General features: G+C 43.1%; 1 protein-coding gene across 1 annotated transcript in view; it reads left to right on the top strand.

The window, feature by feature from the left end:
- Positions 1-23265, top strand: part of SLC7A1 (solute carrier family 7 member 1) — a 161629-nt gene that overhangs the window by 33035 nt on the left and 105329 nt on the right. The window contains exon 2 of the mRNA XM_029602620.1: positions 4219-4303. The gene's annotated coding sequence lies outside the window, so the exon portion shown is untranslated. The remainder of the gene's footprint in view (positions 1-4218; positions 4304-23265) is intronic.

Here is a 23265-nt window from a genome sequence, read left to right as displayed (position 1 = left end):
TGTAGACAGATGGACTCAGCATCCCGCCCAGCTGCCTGTGTACATGGGTTGCACCGATTCAAGGTAAGCCATGTCATCTGTTTCCATAAGAACGTACACTCTACCAGGTGTCCACGCCTTCCGGTTGGGAATGCTGGCGGTCTCCAGCTACTATCAATCGGTCAGGGGAATCCTGTTTCACTTTTTTAACTGAGCGTCAGTACACATACATCCATAACAGCTTTTGCAAGGAAGATTACTGAATAGCTACGCTTCCTGTGGGGATATATACACCCCCGTGCTGACGTCAGATCCGTCTCCAACTGCTAACACGCGGATACTATCCCATTTGTTCTGAGTCCATCTGTCTACACTAAGGAAAAGGGGATTATCAGGCAGTAATCCCAACATTCACGTGTGAAACGGAAGTACAGCTGAATCCTGCTGTACAAGTTTATCTTTTACGTGGCTGTGCTTCTGTACTTTGTCGCTGGATGCATTTACAGCTTGCACATACTTTTCCCTAAATTGAATGTTAGCTGTTCACTTTTGAGACTGAAGTTCAGAGGAGGAGTCCAGCTGAGCTGAGAAACTGTGCAGCTAGCATAGGTCACTGGCCTTTTTGGTTGCACCTGAGTAAACACAGAACCTGTAGGAAAATGGGAGATTCATGCGGCATGAAGGAAACTGGTTGGCAAGTAAAGTTTTGAAAGGGTGGGAGGGGGAGGAAGAGTCAATAATAGATTTTGAAGGCACATACAGTGTCTTTTTTTGAATAGGATCACAGTGGGGTTTTTTTTTTAAGTTATCTGTGCTGGAGTTGTAGAATTGGTGCGTGATTTAATTTTTTTCGTCTTTAACTGCAGCTTTCTCTTTCATGAGGCTATAAAAATGTACAGTGATGCTGTCTTTTTAAATGAGAACACACGTAAATTTTGTGATAGTTCAAATATTTTTAACATAGTTGCCATATAGAAATGAAGAACTAGATAACCTGTGCTTTGTTCTTTTTTTTTCCTGCACAGAGTGGCATTTAACAACCCTAAACACCTTGCTGGGCAAACTGAATGCATCATTGTGGTCTTTATCTGCTCTTATTTACTACATGTTGAAGCATTTACTTGTGGAGTGCATGTGGCTGCTATAGCATTGCTGTAAATCAGTGGTTCTCAACTACTGTATTACCAAGGGATGGAAGGTGTGTCACCAAAAATTTGACATAGTAAGCCTATGCTTTGTATAACAGCCACAAGTGCTTGCTTTGAGGAGAATGCAGAGTAAGAACTGGTACTTAATTCCTCATCACCGCTCCCTGTTGCTGCTTTTCCTTCAACCCTGGCAACCACTGCCACCACCAATCCAAGCCATAAATGTTTCAGCTATGCTTATTTACCCTGCCCTGCCATCCCACCACACCTCCCCCCTGCTTTTTGGAGTTTGTTTTTCTCTGTATGCTTGGTTATAATTTGTCTTTTATTCTGTATTAGATAAGTCAGTCTACAATCTGCATGCTTGACAGAGGTGAGGGATTCTGCTAACTAGGATGTAGATTCTGTGTAGGAATCTAGAGCAGTCTGGATTTCCTTGGTTTTCCAGTAGTAAGTGTACTGTGTTCTGTATTTGCAGTCTTGCTTTTTCATAGGTAATGTGGTTGCTGTTCAAATCCTGGATGTTAGTACTCTTATGATATGGCTGGTATGCTATATAAATCTAAATGTATTTTCAGCAGGTTTTCATGTGTCACAAAGTGGCTGACAGGGAAGGGGATTTTGAAATATTATTGCTGAGGGGATATCAGAATTTGAATATATTTTTTGTATGGTGAGTTGAAAGGGGAAATTTCCTAACTCTGCCCTGTATAAACACCAGAAGAGGTCAGAACTTTCTGAGGTTGACAGTGAAATGCATGAGTGTCTGTATTAAAAAAACAAACCTGTGTGCTGTATATGCATATCAGTCCCAGATTTCTCACTGAGGCAGTAAGCAAAGAATAAAATTTTATGAAAAAAATAACATTTAATAAGCAGCTATTGAAATTAAAGAATAGTATCTTTCTCCTGCATCATTTTAAATAATAAAATATCTAGAGTGTTTTTTTTTTTGTATAGCTGTTAGATGTAGTGTGCAATATGTCGTGTCTGTGAGGTGTGTCATGATGGAAAAAAGGTTGAGAACCACTGCTGTACACTTTGCTTCCTATGTTTTCCCCGCAAGTCTCGCTTACAACAAAATAAATAGTTCCTCAGCATCCAAATGGAAAGGTGGTTCCTTTTCTTATCTTTAGTGTGAAAATTATGGATCTGTCTACTCTCTATCTTCTTTATACACACTCTCTACTGATGTGTACTGTTTCAGGAGCACTTTAGTGAATTATATCCCATGGTTCACCTGCAGTTTATAGACTTATGATTATTTTTACCTCCCAGAAATGTATAAGTATTTATTTGTTTTTGTTTATTTACTTACATGGTTTGGCGAGAAACAGTCTCTTTTTCTGGGCTGCAGATTTGATTATTGCTAGACCTAGGGGCAAAATCTTTAAATCTACGCCAGATTTTATAACATGCGTGCGCTGCTGTGTGCATGTTATAAAATCCAGGGTCAGCGCACAGTTGTGCAACCTGCACATGCCGAGCAGCCTGCCTCCGTTCCCGCCGAGGCCGCTCCGAAATCGGAGTGGCCTTGGAGGGAACTTTTTTTTTGTCCCACCTTACCACCCAGCCCTAACTAAATCCCCCCTCCCCCCCACCTTATTTTGAGGAGTTACGCCTGCCGCTGGCTCCCTGCCCCGGCACAGGCCATTGTGCTGGGTCGCCATCACGCCTCCAGCCCCGCCCACGGATTGCCGCCACGCCCCCCCGCCAGCACCTTATTCGAAGCCCCGGGACTTGCGTGCACCACCGAGCCTATGTAAGATAGGCTCGGCGCGCGCAGGGGGAGGTTTTCGGGGGTTGCACGCGTATCTTACGCACGCAACCCTTTGAAAATCTACTCCCTAGTGTGTTAACTTGAACCCTTCTGGAAGGGAGTACTAGATTTCTTGCTTTGCACTACTTCTGAAAAACAGAAGTCATTGTATCTATTTAAAAAAAAAAAAAAAAATTCTTTTTTTTGCCTCCTGAAAGTATATGGATGCATGGAACAGCCTTCTTAAAAAAAAAAAAAAAAAGATTCATGGGATAAACATAGAGGGCAGTCAATATTAAAAACCATTTACACAGGCAACACGTTTTTTTTTTTTTTTTACCTAACTCTAGACGTACTCTAGAGCAGGTCTAAAGTCATCTGGGTGTGTGCTTCTGATTAACTTTAGTCTTAACCAACTGTATTCTTTTATATATAACCGGTTAAGTGGCGAAGTGAGGCTTCAAAAAAAAATAAATTCATGGGCCTCATCCTGCCTCCCATCTGAGGATCAAATGCTCAGACCTGCTGGCCCAAGCCTGCAGCACCCCTATCTAATAATGTGAAAAATCTCAGCACTGGGGCCAGTCCCAGTATTCTTCCCCCCCCCCCCCCCCCCCCCAAAACCCTATCTCTGTTCCCGAGTCCAGTGGAAATTTGAAAAACTTTGTAACTCCAATGCTCCCTCCTTCCACCCACCACATCCCTTAATCATCCACCCTCCTGATACCTTAAATTTAGGTTTGCCTTCAGCCCAGATGACATCACTGATCAGCTATGATGGAAGCATATGCTCCCAGTGCATCTCTTAGAAATGCTATGCTGAAGTCTGTCCTTCCATCATAGCTGTTTAGTGATGGCAGAAGAACCAGGCCCAGATTGCGGTAAGCTGCTACCATGATCCAGGCTGAAAACAGACCTAAATTTAAGATTCCGGTTAGCCAGATAACTTGTCTGCTTACCAGCTTACTAAATATTGGGTCCAGGATCTATGAGGGAGCGGTAGGGATTGTAATGATGAATAGTTGGTGTGGATAGGCAGACTAGAGAGACTGTATGGTTTGTTTGTGCTATCATGTTTCTATATAGTTCTGCAAAATAAAAATAAAATGTTGCATTTATTTTGCTGAAATACTTCTGTAATCATTTCCATATGAAATATCCTTAAATCTTTGGGGTACGCTGGACACGTAGTCCTACCAAATAAACAAAACTGTTATATGAAGCGAAAGCGAACATAGATTAAATAGATTAAAATACAAAATTGCAAAGGTTATGGAGGACACTTGTGTGTTTTGATTTTGTTTTTTATTCTCCTCTATCTCCTTCTCTCAGGTTGTGACAGTCAGAGGAGGAGCACGTGGGGCACAACAGTATATCTACAGTTTTACAGGATCCACCTGACAGAAGAAAGAAAAAGGTGGGGAAAATATACATATAAATGTACACTTTATACTTAAATTTGTTAGTTAAAGCTTGCATTGATAATTTACACAGGACAGTACATGGTAGCTGAAAAGAATTCAACTGTTATAGACTGCTATTGTAAATAATGTTTGTAAATGCACGATGGCAAGCAAGATTTTCTCATTTTGCTTATTTTCTTCTCCCTTCCTCCCCCCCACCTCCCAACACAGCCATTATAATTATGGTTCTAATGGTACTTATGCTGTTTCATGTTCATGACTTAGTCTGTATATTGCCACACAAATCCTTTTTTTCCCCTCCCTGAAATGTGATAGCATCAAAAATTTTATTCTTATCGTTTGCATCATTTTCAGAAAAAATCATTTTGGTAATTTTGAAGATAGATGAGGGCCAAAAAATGTAAAAGTATTGAAATTCAAAATTATTCAAACTTTTTTTTTTTTTTCATTGGAGCATGAAATTTTGTGTACACATCTGGCATGTTACTGCCGGCCTGAATACAGCACCACGTATGCTTGTAAGAGTTACCTTCTGCACTATCTAGTGAGTGTGCAGGTTCTCTCAATTGTTTGCCTCAGGGAAGACAGCACATTACTTCAGCTAGGGAGAATTCTCTGGCAGACCTTTTCTGCTTGGGTCAGGTGTAAGACCCAGCAAGGGGAACGCATTCAGCAGTTTGGCAACAACAAAAATGATTTGGATAAGGAGCGATTTTTATCCCAGAACCAGTCAAGCTTCTGCAGCTGGTACATGGGATATGTCCTTGGTAATATAGGTCAGAATAACGGGGCATGCTGGATGTGTGTGTTGTCTCTTATCTGCCATCATTTACTATGCGAGTCGTCCCCCCTGCCATGTTTGGAATGAGTGTGTTTCCCAGTGGGCTGAAGATTAGGATTGTTGTGCATCTCAGCATGTTTGTCAGGATGACTGAGTAGATGAGGCTAAAATAGTTGTGAAAAGCATAAGGTGCAAATTCTGCAGTGCCTGCTTTCAGAAAAGTGTGGTAAGATCCCTTTTTGCCTGCTTTCAGGTCTATACTGCAAAGTGCGTTTGGAGATTCTTCGTCTGCAACTCGCTGTGGGCGCACAATTGGGACGCGTAAAGCGATCCTGCGATACAGTCTCCAGTTTCACTCGTCCTTAGCGCTTCTTGAAACCAACGCATAACCCTTTCCGCACCCAGCATGTATATCATATGTAAATGAATGAATTAGCTATTTAGTGAAGGAATTAGCTATTCCCTCCCGATACTGTGACGCGCGCTCCGATTATCTCCTTTGTAACCCGCTATTTTGCCGCGTCCTTAGCCTGTTAGTTTACCGCCTACCCCTCTACCTGGTGTTAGTCCTGCACCATGGACGACCTCCATATATACTAACCCGCTTTCAAACTGCATTCAGCCTCCAGCAGCCCCCGCCAGCAGTGAATGAATGCGCGCCTGTGCGACCCATGCGATTTCGGCGCTCAAGGCGACGTCAAGCGTCGTGACGTCACACCTTGAGCGCCGAAATTGAACGGGTCGCACAGGCGCGCATTCATTCACTGCCGGCGGGGGCTGCCGGAGGCCGCTTTCGCCGCCGGCTCCCTCCGCCTGCATGAATGCACGCCCACCCGCCCGCCGGCTCCCGGATAAACGCGCGCCCACCCTCCCGCCGCCGCCTGGATCAAACGCCGGCTCCCGCCGCCGCCTGGATGAACGGCCCACGGACACCCCCCCCTCCTCCTCATCCTCCTCCTCTCTCCCTCCCTCCCTCTGCGACCCAAGAAGTTAGCGAGAGCCGATCGATCCGGGGTTAGTTCAGAATCTGTCCCTTACCGGAGGGAACAAAGGACCTGACACGAGCTGGAATCGTAGCCAGCCTCGTCTCCTGCAAAATAGTGGGAGGAAAAGGGTGCCGAGCAGCGCCGCTGTGCAAGAGGGCACAGCTGAGGACGTCTACCAGGTGCGAGCTTCAAGGGGGCAAGGGGGGGGGTGCCAAACATAACCTCCCCCTGAAGAAGCCAGCGCTTGTGCGCAGCCAGGTCGTCGTGTTGGCAAACAGCTACTGCCTGCCAATTTGGCTTTCTCTCTTCAGTTGGGGGGGGGCATGCATGTGTCGGTGGGGGAAGGGCTGCATGAGTCTCTGTTTCTGTACTCGGGAGGGAGGGAGGGAGGGAAGGCATAGTTGAAGGGGCTGTTTGGATTTGCAGCCTGGCTGCTGAGTGAGTGTGTGTGTGTGTGGTGTGTGAGTGAGTGTGTGTAACCCTTGCTCCAGCCGCCACCGCCTGGATGAATGGGCGCCCACCCGCCCGCCGGCTCCCGCCACCGCCTGATCGAACGCTCGCCCGCTGGTTCCCGCCAGTAAGTTTACTTTTTTTTTTACACTTTATTCCCTTTTGTTTTAATTTTCGCCCTGCGCCTTGCTTCGGGAGGGGGGGAACAATTCACTTCCTGGTACCTGTCATTTCAAATGTCGTTTGAAATGACAGGTTCCAGCGCACCCCGGGATAATGTATAGGCGCTGAATATACCGCCTATACTGTAAAAGGGGTTTCGCTTCATGGACGCGCGTTGAGCACGGGTTGGACGCGGCTTGCATTTGCAAGCAATTTGAATAGAGTATCGAGCGGTATGTGAAGAGAACTGTGCGTGCGGGGAACAAGGGTGCGCCCTGCACTGGCGCACTCTTTCTACCGCGGCCTTAGAGTATCGACCTGTTTGTGATGAAGACTTGGAGGCTAGAGATTCTTCTCTCAAGGTGGGTAGTATCAGTCTCCAGCCACAGGTATTTTGTCTGTACTGTGTGGTGTTCAGCACGGCAGGTCTGTGGGCTGAATTTCCTTGACTCTGTGGAGAAGTGGCTTATATATTTTTTTTTTTTAAATAATTCATGGTTTCCTGGATGAGCCATGTGTCAGCTTCTCAGATAATAGGATAGTGGACAGTTTTCAGAATCCCTCCAACAAGCACTTAGTATTGTTTCTAAATCTTCTGCTGTGGTAATCCCTAATGAGGTGAAATTTAGTAATTTGGCTCCTTTTTTCATGGAAGGATTAAAACTGCACCATATAGGTCAGAGTGGGGTCAAGTAAACTATCTTAAAAAAAAAAAATTACCGAGGTTATTGCCATGGACCTGATTGAATTCTTTTGGAACACAGATCTCCTCTCACCTACAAATTTCACATTCATTAGTGTTTTGTGGTATCCTAATAGGTTTTTAAAGCCTCACATAAGATGATGAAGTGCATGAGCATCCAAGACCTTGCAGGCCTCCTCAGATGTAATGCCATATTGAAAGCTCATGTATTACAACATTTTTATTTTACTGACCCTTCAAAAGGTATTGCAACTTACTGAGCCTCCATTTTTTCCAGGGCAAAACACCTTCTATCTACTAGATAAATGAAGCTTGACTGACATGCCGCAAATGCGCAGTAGAGAGCAACTCTACCGCGCATGTGCGGGCAGCACGTCGGTCAGAGCTTGCCTGTAACAAAAATGGCGCGGCGAGAAGCAGGAGCAGTGGGTGGCGCACGAGGGAGGGAGGGAGGGGACCTCCCCCGGAGTTCTTCCGTCTGCGCCATCCGAAGGGGTTGTGAATGAACTGAGGGGAGGGGATTGAGAGAGGGGGAGTGACTGAGGGGAGGGAGACTAGAGGGTGAGGGGGGAGGGGAGAATGAGAGGGGAGGGAAATGGACCGAAAAAAAATGTTAATGTAGCCCGTTGTTACGGGCTTAACGGCTAGTGTATACATATTGCACTAGGGAAGAGTTCACCCCCAGTTTGTCATGGAACACTTCAGCTCTTTCACAGCACATAACAATTAATTGTACCAGAAAGAGACATGGGACTTGTTTGCTAGTTCAGCAGTTTATTTATTTTTTTATTTTATTTTTATTGCATTTTAAGTTATTTACACAACATATCATTGTGAAATGAAAATTTAGAATGATACATAACAATTATACCAGCAACTTTAGAAAACCCCCCAGAAAGGTAAACAAAATAAACTGTTTATATCATCCTGCTAATAAGAAATTGTGGGGGGGGCAGATACATATACATTCTCTGAGCGAGAGAATCTTAGGAAAAATGAAACAAGAATTTAATGGCGAATATGAGGATGCCTACTTATTCCTACTGCATTGCTGATTCAGCTGCCTTATGTGAGTCTATGAAAAATCTTAATTGAGAAGGTTCAAAAAATACATAAACCAAGTTTTGAAAATTAACTACACATTTACACGGATAGCGTATAACAATTTTAGAGCAGATAGTTAAAGCTTCATTTCTTAATTCAATGAACTTTTTTCTCCTCTCCTGGGTCGGCCGGGTAATGTAGGGAAAGATCCAGATTTTCTGGCCATAGTATTTTTCCTGTCGTTTCCGAAAGAACATTTTCATCACATTATTTTTTTCTGAAGCAAAAGCGAAGGTCACAAATAATACACCTCTATTTGTAACAGTGTCCTCTGTGGATAATTCTAACAAGTCTGATATATTCATCTGTGCCGAGGGCTCTTCTTCCTCCTGGCCAACCTCACTTTTTTTCTTAGGAGGTAAATAATAAGCTTTAACAATCAACGGCAAAGCTTCCGATGGAATTTTCAATATCTCTGTCAGATATTTCTTGAATATATCAATTGGAGGCAATATAGGTATAACCGGGAAGTTTAGTACCCTCACATTTAAACTCCTAAGAGAATTCTCAATGTTTTCCACCTTTTTATTTAGCACAGTCTCGTATTGCATCATAGTTAGCTGTTTCTCTATTTTTCATCTTATTTTCCATCTCACTCATTTCATTTTCTTGAACCTCCATCTTTTTTTTTTTTTTTGTCTAAAGTATGCATGGACTCAAACAAAAGAAGTATTGAAAATGAGAAAAAGATGGTAGTTCAGCAGTTTAAATGCCTGTATACTTCCTAGTACTTTATACTGTAACATCAAATAACTTTCTGGCTAAATGTGAATAGAAAGGACTGTCAGTTAAGGGTTGGGGTGATGGAGAACGGTTGCTGTAAAAACAAATAAACATTGATACCTGTTATGAAAATTTAACTTTTTTTATGCCAAGAAGAAAAAAAGGTTGCCTGTATGATCAAATATGCAGAAATTCTGAAAATATGTAATGGTTATCATTCAAAATAATTGTGCTGTTAGAATGCTGACTCTCTTAATCATTGACAATAAACTCTTTTAAGGGAATTTATGCATTTTACAATCTGTAAACACACATTGTGTCGCTAGACTATGCTAATTGCTCTCTTTTATGAAACTGGAATTTAAAATTCAATCAGTTATATGCTGCCTTGACTTTTTTTTTCCTTTGTCTAGGAACTGGATTCTCATGTAACGTGCAGGGTGGTCCTAAAATGCTTATAGCTGCATTTTCATGTGTATAAAAGAACAGGGCTGGTGTGTTCAGTATAAATTGTTGTTTTTGTATTTACTGTGTAGAAACTTTGAAATATTTATGCCAGAACAACTGCAAAATACTTTGGAGCAGTTTTGACATCCTTGGATTCATGCAGGAATAGCACTGAAAAGCAAGTTTGCTTACCGTAAACGGTGTTTCCGTAGATAGGATGAATTAGCCATGCTGTCATGGAAATTGTCCATCAGGGCCTGGGAGGCAGAGCTTCCAAAGTAGAGTTCAGAGCTTCGCTCTGTGCGGCTGCGTGTTCCTTTCCGCGCAGAAAAACAGAATCTCCTCAGTCTGTAAATAAGCAGTGTATGAATAAAGTTCAGTACTTCAACTATCCAGGGAGGTGGGTGGGTCAGCATGGCTAATTCATCCTTCTATCTATGAAGACACCGTTTATGGTAAGCAAACTTGCTTTTTCCCATTGATAGCAGGGCTGAATTAGCCATGCTGTCATGGGAGTCCTAAGCTCCCAATCACGCTGTATTGTTTGAATCCTTTATTATGCATGATTTAATCGTGGTGGATAGTAGAGTATGCAACTATGCCAATACAGATTGTAGAACGGCTCATCCCAGTCTGGCGTCGTCAGCTGTCTGCTGATCTCAGCAGTAGTGGGATGTAAAAGTGTGTAAGGATGAACATGTTGCCGCTTTGCATATGTCAATGGGCTGCACATGTCGTAGATGTGCCATTGAGGCTGCAACTGCTCGCACTTGATGTGCGTTTGGTTGAGAAGAAAGGGTTAACTTCTGTTTCTGGTAGCAGAATTGATTGCATTGTGCAATCTAGCTAGAGAGGTTCGCTTAGCTGCAGGAAGACCTGTTGCATTTGGGTTGAATGATACGAACAACTGAGGTTCATGACTCTGACTGCGTCCTTTTCTTGTAGTAGGCTAACACCCTTTTTTACAGTCCAACGTGTATAACTACGGTTTCCTGCCATTTTGATGAGGTTTGGGAAAAAATGTTGGCAGTTCTATTGATTGATTTTAAGTGGAACTGGGATACTACCTTCGGAAGGAAAGATAGATGAGTTTGAAGCACAGCTTTGTGATGATAGAATTGTAGGTAAGGACTGTAATGTACTAAAGCTTGCAGTTCGCTGATCTACGTGCTGACGTTACTGCTATTAGGAAGACTACCTTCCATGTGAGGTACTTGATGCTTGCAGAGTCTATAGGTTCAAAAGGTGGTAGCATGAATTGTTCCAAGACCAGGTTGAGATTCCACAGCACCGGAGGCTTGGAGATTGGTGGCCTCAAGTGGGTAAGTCCTCTAAGAAAACGAGATACCATTGGGTGGACTTATATGGGTTGATCGTCATGTGGCCTATGATATGGCGCTGAGGTGGACTCTGATTGAAGATGTCGCGAGACCTGCTGCATATAAAGTGTGTAGGTAGTCCAGTAGGAATTCTGGTGCGCAATCCAAGGGATGTAAGGCCTTGGATGTGCACCAGGTAGAGTGTTGCTTCCACTTAAAACCGTAATTTCGCCTTCTGGATGGTTTCCTGGATTCGACAATTATCTGCTGTGTTGTAATTGTTTAGGAGGACCCGCTCAACCTCCTCGCTGTTAAGTGGAGGGAGGAGTGCATTGGGTGAAGGAGAGTTCCCTCCTCCTGCGACAAGAGGTCTGCTCGATTCGGCAATGTGATTAGGTCTTTGACGGAGAGATGCAGAAGATAGGTGTACCCCGGCTGCCTGGGCCAAGCTGGCGCTATTAGGATCAGCTGGGCTGCGTCTCGTATGCATTTCTGTATAGTCTTCGTGATGAGAAGTATTGGAGAGAAGGCATACATAAGGGGTTCCGTCTAAGGAATCAGGAAGGCGTCCTGTGCAGCCCGTCGATGGCTGACCCACACCGAGCAGAAACGAGGAACCTTTATGTTTTCTTCTATGGCAAAGAGGTCCATTGTTAGCACTCCCTACTTGGCGAATATGCCTAGTGTCACTTGTTGGTTCCGTGACCATTCGTGGGGGAGAATATGTGGCTTAACCTGTCCACACGAGTGTTGATGGCTCCTGGCAGATAGGTCGCCTGAAGGTGTATGAAGTGGCAATTCGTGTGATCCAGAATCTGCAGCGTCTCCTTGCATAGGGACTAGGAACCTGACCCGCCTTTTTTGTTTATGTAGAACATTGCTACCTGATTGTCTGTATATACCATGATTCGACGACCTTGAAGTTGAGGAAGGAAAGTTTGTAACGCATTCTGTACTGCCCTGAGTTCTAGCAGATTGAGCTGTAGATTTTGTTCCTGTGCGGACCATTGACCTTGTGTCTGAAGGTGATCTAAATGCGCTCCCCAACCTTTGCGAGAGGCATCAGTAATAAGTACTGTGTTGTGCGGGGGCGTACTGAATAAAGGCACCTTTGGTTAGTGTCATTCCCTTGAGTTAGAATAACTCTTTTCGTTAAGGGTTGTGAGTGTTTCCATTGTCTCTTCAATCCCCACTGAAGATGACGCATGTGTAACCTGGTGTTGGGAATGGTGTGAATGGCCACAGCCATGTGACCCAGGACTGTGAGTACTTCGCACGCTGAAGGCTGCTGCATCACTTTGAGAGAGCGCAAGAAGCGTCGCATCTCTAGTTTCCTTTCTGTGGTAGGAAGTTGGTCTGGTTTTTGTGGTGTCCAAACGAGCTCCTATGAATTGGATAATTTGAGTTGGGTTCAGAGTGGATTTCTGATAATTGATTATCATTCCCAAGCGGTCCAAGTAGTGGATCGTCTGGCGAAGCTGGTTGTTGAGCGTCCCAGGATCCGATACTACTAGCAGCCAATCGTCGAGGTATGGAAATATTTGTATGCCCTGTTGTCACAGATGTGCCACCACCACTGCCATGCACTTTGTAAAGACTCTGGGGGCCGCTGATAGGCCAAATGGAAGAACTTTGTATGGATAGTGCCTGCCCTGGAATTGGAAGAAAAGGTAACGTCACGAAGAGTGGTTGATAGAACTGAAGGATGCATATACCCATATACCTATCGAGCACATCCAATCGTTGGGTTGCAGTAGTGGTAGGATGGTCTTTAATGATACCATCTTGAATTTCTCTTTGATTAGGTATTTGTTCAAAACTCACGAAGATCCAGAATTGGTCGGTGCCCTCCTGACTTCTTGGGAATTAGGAAATATGGGGAATAGAACCCCTGGTTGTGGGCATGCTGTGGAATAAATTGAATTGCCTGTTGTTGAAGGGATGTTATTTCCTCCGCTAGTTGGGGCTGATGACCTTTGGTTATCCTGGACGGTAGATGAGGGAGACTAGGTCTGGTTTAAAATTGAAGTTGGTATCCTTGTTGAACAATTTCCAGAACCCAACGATCTGTTATGGCTGCCCACTCTAAGAAGTGTGACGTTATTCTGCCAGTGGAGTCAGTTGCAGTGGTGATGGGCACACAATTAAAAAGCTGGAGGTGACTTGGCTGAAGCTTGAGGTTGCTGGCTCTGGGTAAGTTGAGTCCTAGGCCGACCTCTCCTATGTTGCAGCGGCTGATGTTGAGGTCGCTGAGGTGGATTGCAGGTAGGGGGCCGGTATGTCAGATACTGTCAGAACGGTTGATGTTGATACTGCTGCCTACGGATGGGGGGTGAAATATTGTGTGGAGTACGTAGATGGATGAATCAACGACTGTACCACTACCGATTGCTCTTTCAAATTGGACACAGTCTCTTGGAATCTATCCCCAAATAGATTATCTCCCTTGCACGGCAAGTTTGCTAACTTGTCGTGCACATCTTATATTGCGCTCGCACGGAGCCAATTCTTCTAGCCTCTATGGTTGATGCTGAAGCCCTTTATAAGGACTCAAATGCCTCGTACACTGTGTGAAGGTGTCTGATGCCCTCTGCCATATCTTGGACCGGTTGAATAATGGCCGCTGGAGAACAGTCAGCCGCAGGGAGCATTTCTTTTATGCCTTGTAAGCATTCATATAAATATTGTACAATATAAAAATGGTGCTGCTGTATTCTTGCGGAGAGCATTGCAGCTTGGAACACCCTTTTTTTTTTTTTTTTTTTTGCAAATTCATCCAGGTAATGGTGTTCCTTACCCGGTGGCGTTGATGCATGCAACCTGGACTTTTTTGCTCGATGCTTTGCCGATTCCACCACCAGGGATGAATGTGGAAGCTGTGAAATGGAGTAGAAAAGCGACTGCTTCATCCTGAATTTCAAATCTGCCTTTCTGGAGACTGGAGGGGTAGTAAATGGTGTCTCCCATGACTTCCAGCACTGAATCGAGCACCTTGTGCGACAGCAAAGAAGTGGGTTCAGCTGGCAGATCAAATACCTTTAGTAAACTCAATGTCTCCGCCCTGGGATCTGGAATCTTTTGCACTTCCAAGTGCAGGATGGAACCCATCTTCTCTAAGAATTTAGGATAAGATAAATCCTCTGGCGGCGAATAGGACTCAGGAGGGTCCGACGGATATCCTGTAGGCGTGCCTGGAGATGTCTGAGGGGAGTCAGAATCTCTGGACAATGGAGACTCTTGTACAGAAGGAAGATGCTCTAGTGGGTGGGGCGAAGAGTCCCTCGGTGACCTTGCTTCTGGACGTTCCGGGTACAAGTTTCCAGTTTGCTGTGGTGATTCTGGTGGACTACCTGTCGGGGAGGGAGGTAGAGTGAAGGTAGACTGCAGCGTCTCAAAGAATCCAGAGAGAGCTGAGGATAGTTGGGAAAACGCCTGTTGAGTTTGAGGCGGCATATGCGGTTTGGAAGGCTGCTTAGATCCCAATGATGGCAGTGCAGCCAGTAAAATATCAGAGTCTGGAGCCCCAGACTGTCTCTTCTCTGGGAGTAAGTCCCTTGTTACTTTTCTTTTGTAACTGCTCCTGTAGCCTGTCATCCAAATCTGTGTCTAGAGCTCGAAGAGAGGTCAGAAAAAAACCTGCTGTGGTGATGAGGAAGAAGAATGGGAAGTTAACTGAACATATTCCTCCTCCGACTGCAGGGGGATCTGTGTCTCCCCACCTCCTGGCGACGTTGAATGCCCCGACAGGTGTGGGCTGGACAAAGGTATGATCTCTCGCCTCGACTTCCATGGGTTTTTGTCAGGTAGTCTTCGTCAAATGTCGAACTACCTGGCTTGTTTTATCCCTGTTAGTAGACAAGTGTTTTCGCTTCGGGTGCTTAGATTTGCTCGGCGTCTGCGTCGAGTGGGACAAATCCCTTGGGGGGGTGCGCCAGTTTGTGCGTCGGTGGGTCCCGAGTTTGTGTCACTCGTGCATTGGGCATCAAAGCTGGTGCTGTCCGCGTCCATGTCTGCACTCCGTGCGTCGATGCCGGCACCGTATGTGTCGGTTTTGGCTTTGTCCTCTGTGCATCTTGCGTCGGCTTCGATGTCAGATGCGTCAATTTTGGTTTCGTTTGTGTCGGCGTCAGCGCTGTCGACGCAAGTGGTCGATGCTTCGCGGTGATGCATCGATGCCGCGTCACTGTGCCGATCACCGTGCGTCGTAGAGCCCAGGGGTGACCGCACGGATTCTAATCTATCTAGATGAGCCTTAGGCTTTGAGCCCTGGGGATGTAGAGTACTCTGGGTCTCCTTAAGCCTGCTATGTCCTCCAGTCCGGGAGGTCAGTGGCTCGACTGACGCAGCCCTCCTTTCCTTCGGGGCCTGCTCCTTAGAGGGCCCCAGAGACGAATGGGCCTCAGACGGTGGGACATAAGAGCCTCCTGTGGCTATTTTAAGATCATGAATCTTCTGAGCTCGCTGCCGCTGGGCTCTGGGAGACATGCAGCCACAGTGCCCGCATGTAGCCTGATCATGATCCGGCCCCAAACATTGATAACAGCGATCATGTCCATCTGTGATGGACGTGATCTTTCCACACTTGCAGGGCTTGAATCCTGACGGCCTCAGGTCTGATTTTTTTTTGGACATTGTCACTAGTATTTTCGACAAACGTCTGAGGGGAAGAAGCTCCGCGTGCATTCCTGTGTGCGGAAAAAACAGACTGAGGAGATTGTTTTTCTGCGTGGGAAGGCATGCACAGAGCAAAGCTCTGAACTCTACTTTGGAAGCTCCGCCTCTCGGGCTCTATGGATAGTTCCCATGACAGCATGGCTAATTCAGCCCTGCTATCAATGGGAAATTAAACACCCCCCCCCCCCCCCCCAGAATATAAAATAGAGAAGATTTTAAATGGGCAAGTAAATAAGCACTCTCACTGAAGTAAATAAGCACCCATACTATTTTTCATAAAATCTTGTTATGACTTCTTTGTTATGGTAGATTATATGCTCTATGCTTAATTGTTGCACCTTAGAAGCTGCAATTTAAGTAATGTTTATGGAAAATACTTTAGCTGGTTTTACATATATAATTAGTGTAAGAGCCCATAAAAAATGACAGGGGAAAAAGCACAGTCACTTTGCTGACCTTCCCCCCCCCCCCCCCCCCCCCAATTCCCAGCAACAGAAAAATGGTGTATGCACTTTTCACAGTGGTTAAAAAATATACCCGCAGCATAATTTTGCCCACACAGTGGTCAATGGTCTTTATTATAAAGCATATGACAGCAGACTTAAAGATCTAAACATGTATACCCTAGAGGAGAAAGGTAAGATAAGGGAGATATCAGAGAAATTTAAATGTCTCAAAAGTTTTTTTCCATGCACATGACGTGAGCCTCTTTCAAAGGAAAGGAGGTTCTAGAATGAGGGATCATGGGACGAGAATGAAAGTGTGGAGACAAAAAATAGTATCTGAATTCAAGAAAGCATGGGATCAACACAGCGGTTCTCAGAGTGATGAGAATTTTATAAAGCTAAATTATTTGAGTGAAAGGGCAGACTAGATAGGCTTTACGGTCTTTTTCTACTGTCACGTTTACATGTTATCCTCGTTTTCTATGTACTGAGCAATAAGTGCTTAACTTACACACTTGTATACAATTTGCTTTACAGTGTGTGACAGCCCAGTTATATTTTTACCCTTATGAAATGCTGTTCTTGAAAGCCTCATATCCCTTTAAGTTTGATTGTACCAGTTATCAGAATAAAAATATCTGTTTTAGTATTGCTAGCTGTAATCTTGGGTTAGCTTGGGTCCCCTGGTATGTGGAGAATGCACAGGTAAATAGGAAAATGTAATACTTTGAAAAAATTGGAGAACTGATGACACAAAATCTATTCATGCTTATTTTTTTCTTTACTTCTTGCAATCCTGTTATTTATCATATGATTGAAACTAGAAAACTGCAGGTGGAATTTATGATCCTTCTACCTCAGTCTTCATCTTTAACCAGAGTGCAATCTGACTTTAATCTGGTATTAGTTTGTATGTCTCAACCATGTATATTTATTACTTGCTCATTAAAAGCATTGATCTGGCAACACAAAGGCAGTGTGTATTTTGAAGCACATGTGCATATGGTTGAGAGTTTGCAGTGTCGCTAGGTGGCAACAGATCAACACTAGAGGCTAAATTAGTGTGAGATATACTATCCTTTGGTTAGGAGAGGTTCACTTACTAGAGAGGGTCCAGGAGTGGAGGTTTATTTGTTTGTGGGGATGGGGTGGAAGGAATAATTTACCAGGAGAAGGGGTTTGCTTGTTGGGAAGGAAGATTTTGGTGGATGTTGCTGGGTGGAATTCCTTGGGCTAATTGGCCCTTTATGTTTGGGCTGATTAGTGTTGGGGATCCTAAATGATATACAGAGTCCTGCATGTTCTGTAAGGGCCTTGCTGTCTTTAACATGGCCCTTTGAGCATGCCCTTGAATATCATTATCTTTGTACATGCCCATGGATAACGCATACAACAGAAAACTCACTAAAATCTTCATGGGGGCTCTAGAAGTAAGTGGATGGAGAAGTTGGGCAGAGAAATGGCACAAAGCCTTACTTGATAAAACTACTTAATGCAAAATAGCCCAATTTATCCTTCCTTATTATACATTGGAGCCCTCTGTGGGGACAGTTTTCATAACTATGTGGGTAATTGCGAAGTTTGTGGTTACTTTTACCTGTGGACTTTGTACCAGTTCTCAGAAGGAAATTCCTCTTCAGCCAGTCAGACAAGTCCAGACTAGGTTATGCCTCCCAACCAGCAGATGGAGACATCACCCCTTATAGGCTTCCATATTGGCCTCAGCCTACCAGTATTCTCGGTCTCAGCAGATGGCAGGCAAGCATCTCATGCTGTGAGCTGAGACCTGGTTAGACCTGGTGAAGAAGATGGAAATTTTGGATGGCAGCTTTTGTGGTGAATGTCTTATACTCCCTCCCTCAGTTGAGAGCAAATTAAGCGATGCTTTTCTTAGAAGTTCAAAAGGATGACCAACCAGATATAACAATACTAAATTCTGATTCCAGGGAGATAACTGATTTTCCTACTCCAGGCCGAATATGCTTCATGTCCTGAAGGAAACAAGACACATTCAGTTGAGATGATACAGATCTGCCCTTCAGCCAGCCTCTGTAATGGGCAATAGCCACTACTGGGCCTCAGGGAGTTTAAGGCCAACCCTTATTCAATCTCCCTTACAGGAATTCTAAGATAACCATTACCGAAGCTTCTCTAGCCGAGATCTTCCTAATCAAGCACTAGTCATCAAACAACTTTCAGACTCTCACATGTATACCAAGAATGCTCAATTTCATCATTTAGGTGTTGGAGTTCTTTTGTTGTAATTAAAGGTCACTAACCTCAGATTATTATTTCTTTGGTTTAGTGCTTCTATCTATTTGATTTATATTCTGCCTTTTAGACACTTTAAAGCGGATTACATTCGGATATTGTAGTCATTTCTCTGTCCCTAGAGGGCTCTCAATCTAAGGGGGGTCATCTACTATGCTGTGAAATTTTATCATGGGAGAAGAAAAATCGCTGGGTGAGGGGAAGGCATTCCTGCAATATTTGGCCCCTACTTGGTGTAAAATTGCGGTGGCTTCCGCATGATATTTTCAGCAAGAAAAATTGCCATAGGGAAAGAGGCAAAAATATGTGATTAGGCCTACATTATCTTAATAGGCCAAGTAGCCTGGAAATGCCCCCTCCCAATATGCCAAAATTCTCTCACCCCAGTGGTCTGGGTAGAGGTAACTCAGCAGGGGGAACAAGCCTTTAAAAAAAGTTTAGATCTAATAGTTGTGCATCGATGTCCCACCCCCTTCTCAAACATATCCCTTTTGTCAAAAGTCAAACCCCCCCCCCCCCCCCCCAAAAAACATACATTTTCCATGTTAGTCTAGTGGGTCCCCCTAGACCACCCCCTTACCTTCAAAAGTTACGTTGGAGACGGAGAATACTGGCAGAATGATATCACTGCAGGAGTATATATACTGTGACATCAGTTTGCTCCATCTCCATCTGCTGGTAGAGGTGCATAACCCACTGGTTCTGGATTCATCTCTCTGTCCTAAAGAAAAGGAAATGATCAGGTAAGTAGTAACGTCTCATTTTCTAATATTAATCCTGAGTATTCTACCTTTCGATACTCATATCATGATCTCTTGTCCTAGAATTTGTTTCCACCAAAAAATGGTTTGCTTCTTATGCATTATTCATACTTTTGGTATAGACATTCATATATCGTATGTACACAACAAGAAGCACTAACTGCCAAAAACCACAGGCGTGCAGAAATGTTCCCATTGCAGCTGCCAGAAACGCCCTCACCATGTGGAACATTCTGATCAACTGCTGGTCTGTTTAAAAGGAAAATAAGCAGAGAAGGGTCATCATGAATGAAGAGGAAGTCGGATAACTGGGGTACTAAGACAATGACAGGAGTTAAAGTTGGGCAGATTAGATGGGCCCTGTGGTCCTTATCTGCCGTCTTATTCTGTTTCTATATAGCGGAAGTCCTCTCCTATTATAAATCTTAAAAAAAAAAAACCAAACAAACCCAAAAAAAACCGAACCCTGCAACTTCCTTTGTTTTACTTCAGTGATATATTGTTTTCATATGTACTTAACTAACATTTTTGATCTTAGTCTAGATCCCCACAAACAACTTAGTTTCAGGTGAGGAAGTTTGAAGTGTATTGGTCTTGATGGGCTGCTATCAGCTTAAACTATCTAATTATAACCTGGAGGTGTATTCTCTGCAAAACAGTGGATGGATCCCTTAGTTTTTGCCACTACTTTGCAGTGGAATTCTGTGCTGAGTGAATGGAGCTGCCACATTTTAATTTAGATCTTTCAGCACTACACAGTACATCTGAAAAATATTCATATTTGAGGATGCCTCTTTCCAAGTGTGTACAATGGCCTCATTTTTCATTGCACTCTGGGACTGTTATTCCAGAATTCAAGGTAAATCGGTCAAATTAAAGGCATTTTTCATTCAAAAGAGCTAATGATGCTGATCTGGGAAATAATTCACAAGTCTGATGCATAAGTTAATTGTGCTGTATATTGCACACAGAGATAATTGCCATGGCAATAGGACTGCTCATGCAGAAAACACTCTTTAACAGCACTTTTTTTTTTTTTTTTCTGGAGCAACAGCCAAGAAAAATAAGTTTGATTTTTCAACAAAGAAAGGGATGGAGCCCAAGTGCCCTTGTTCCTGTAGCTGAATTAATCCCTAGGATTTGTTTCTTTCCATGATGTAATTTGGATCAAGAGTAACAATTCCATAACATTCCAGACCTCCTCCATCTCCGGGAGCAAATGTCATGGACTTTCTAAATGCTCCTTTCCTGTGTACCAGTTTGCCTGAGCATACTGCTGGCTGCCAGGATTTTTTTTTTTTGGGGGGGGGGGGGGGGGAGGGAGAGGGAGAGGGGTGTTAAAGAAACATTTTGTTAGAAATGATTTGTTCTTCCGAGAATTCATTTCATAAATATACTTGAGACTAGTGAGAATGTTGTCATTGGTAGAGTTATCATTCTGTTACTTTAATATGAAGGAATTTGATGAGACTTGGAAAAATGTCATAAAATATTTTGTTGGAGATAAAATGCTTCAGGTAATCAAAATTCCTTTTCACTTTAGGCATACGTGATCCACTTGTTTTTGTAAAAGTGTCTCATTTGCCTACTGCTGACCCCACAGGCTACTGTTGGGAGTTGGAAAATGGTAATATCTTATTTTTGAAGGCTTTTTTGTCCACTAGGATAAAAAATATTAGTAAATTTCAAGGAGGCTTTTGTATCTTGATCATGATCTCTTTAATTTAATTTTAAAGATATTTATAGGCTGCGCTGTCCCATGAACTAGGCAGCTTACATCTGAACATTCATAAAATATATAACAATACAAATAAAGCATTGTACAGTTAAAATCAAAATAGATTTATAAAGCACTAGCCATAATAAAAATTTGAAATGTAATGTAAAACAAAGACTAGACACTTTACAGGTCAATTCATAAAATACCTGTTGAAAAAGGTGCATCTTTAGCTGTTTCTTAAATGTTGTTTTGCATTCCTGTCTGCGTAGGGCGATTGGTAGTCTGTTCTAGAGATCAGTACCTGTCACCGAGAGCAATCTTTCTTAAAGCTACTGGGTGAACAGCTTTATAATGTTGAATTTCCAATAGGCATTGACCTTCAGATCTTAGGTTTCTAACTAGGCAGTATATTTTCAATAGTTGGTTGATTTACAGGAGAGATTTGTTAATGAGTGTGTTTATATCATGGTAAGTACTTTTACTTTATATTATACTAGCCGTTAAACCCGTAACAACGGGCTACATGAATATTTTTTTTCAGTCCATTTCCTTATCCCTCCCCCCTCCCCCTCAGTCACTCTCTCCTCCCTCCCCTTAGTCAGTCACTCTCTCTCCTCCCTCCCCTCATTCACAACCCCTTCGGATGGCGCAGACGGAAGATCTCCGGGGGAGATCCCTCCCTCCCTCGCGCGCGCTGCCGCCGCTACTGCTCATGCTCCTCACCGCGCCATTTTGGTTACTGGCAAGCTCTGACCGACGTGCTGCCCGCGCATGGGCGGTAGAGTTGCTCTCTACTGTGCATTTGCGGCACGTCGGTCAAGCTTCATTTATCTAGTAGATATGAAAATTTAACTGCCAGTGCAGAGAATTCAGAATTGGAGTAATGTCATCAAATTTGGATGTATCAGTTAGAATTCTTGCTGCAGAATTCTGAATTATCTGCAGGGCTTTAATCCTATAGGCAGGCAAACCTAGGAACAATGAGTTACAATAATTAAATCGATCCCTTAGTATATAGAACTTGGAAGCTCAGTAATGTCTTGTGGATTTAAGCCAAGCACTGGTTCTTTAATAGCCAGCATCTGACTAGACAGACTGACATTTTCTGATGGTCTTTAAACTATTAGAAAAAATACTGTCATGTTCATCCAAGATTATAGCTGCAAAGAACATTTTAAGAACATATCCTGTAGTTCTTCTAATGGTGCTTGTGTTGACTTTAGGTTTGAGTATTGAGCTGCCATGGCAGTCATTACCTATGCTTCAATTGTCTGCTAAGCAAGGAATTGGAAGATATGATTAACACTTCTAGTATTATAGTTTTGAAATTTTAATCTTATCTAGTTGGCCTAGTAAAAAAGAATCTTGTTTTGTTCTCAATAAAAATCTAACCGGCCATGAGCAAATATACACAGGGGCCAGGGGAACTGCTGTGCACACATGAAGCTTCCATATAGGAATCTTTCCTAACTTTTCAAAATAATTGGGGTGCTAAATTCAACACACATTACCCCTCCTTGGATTCAACAAAAGTTTGCTCAATACTGTGGGTGCTTAAGCACCCACTAAGCTGGCTTCTATGATTTCTAACTGTAGCCATATACTTGCAGGTATTAGAAACCTAGAGGATATCTGTAGAAAAAAGGCCATTTTGGTCTGCCTGTCTTTACCTACCTACTGGACTGACAAGATCCTACTCTCTGGTATCTTGTCTTGCTCTGCCTCCAATTATACCAAAGATGGTCGTACATATAAACCCTGCCAAATCTCAGATGTTGATGAAGGCTCCTTCGGGATATCATCACTCAGTACCTCACATTTCAGATATTTGTCATTTCCCAGGCTTCTGCTATGCTGTAAGAAAGTTTAGCAAAGCGTCCTTCACTCTGCAACCACTAGATTTATTTTTTAATTCTACTTCTGTCAACTATTTTCTTTGCAATTGTAGAGGCCACATAGTGCAGGAGATATTGTTAAACTGAGAATGTTACTACATACCTATGGTCACTGAAAGTGTTTTGTTTTTTAAAATATGAAGTTATATAATAATCCAGCAGTCATACAGCAATATCTTTGAAATACTGTAGAAAGAAATCTCCCTAAATATGTATCAAATTTACCTCTTGCTTCTTTATTTCAAATGTCTTTAAATCTCATTGTTCTTGTTATCTTATCTTATAGTATGCCAAGGCTGGCAGAAAAAATTCGGCCGCCTTTTTTTTTTTTTCTCCTTTTCTACAGATCTTCAATTAAATCCCTTACCCCAACTGGAAGTAAAAAAATAAATAAATAAATAAAATAAAATTGAAATAAAATACATGGAAAATCTTACCACTATTAAATGGATGTGCAAGATGAATAAAGGATGTCCCTGACATCTATTTTTTTTTTTTTACACATATTTTTGA

Source organism: Rhinatrema bivittatum, chromosome 5 (assembly GCF_901001135.1).
Source record: "Rhinatrema bivittatum chromosome 5, aRhiBiv1.1, whole genome shotgun sequence".
Lineage (NCBI taxonomy): Eukaryota > Metazoa > Chordata > Amphibia > Gymnophiona > Rhinatrematidae > Rhinatrema > Rhinatrema bivittatum.
Note: the sequence above shows the minus strand (reverse complement) of the source record. Positions and strands in the feature narration are given on the sequence as shown.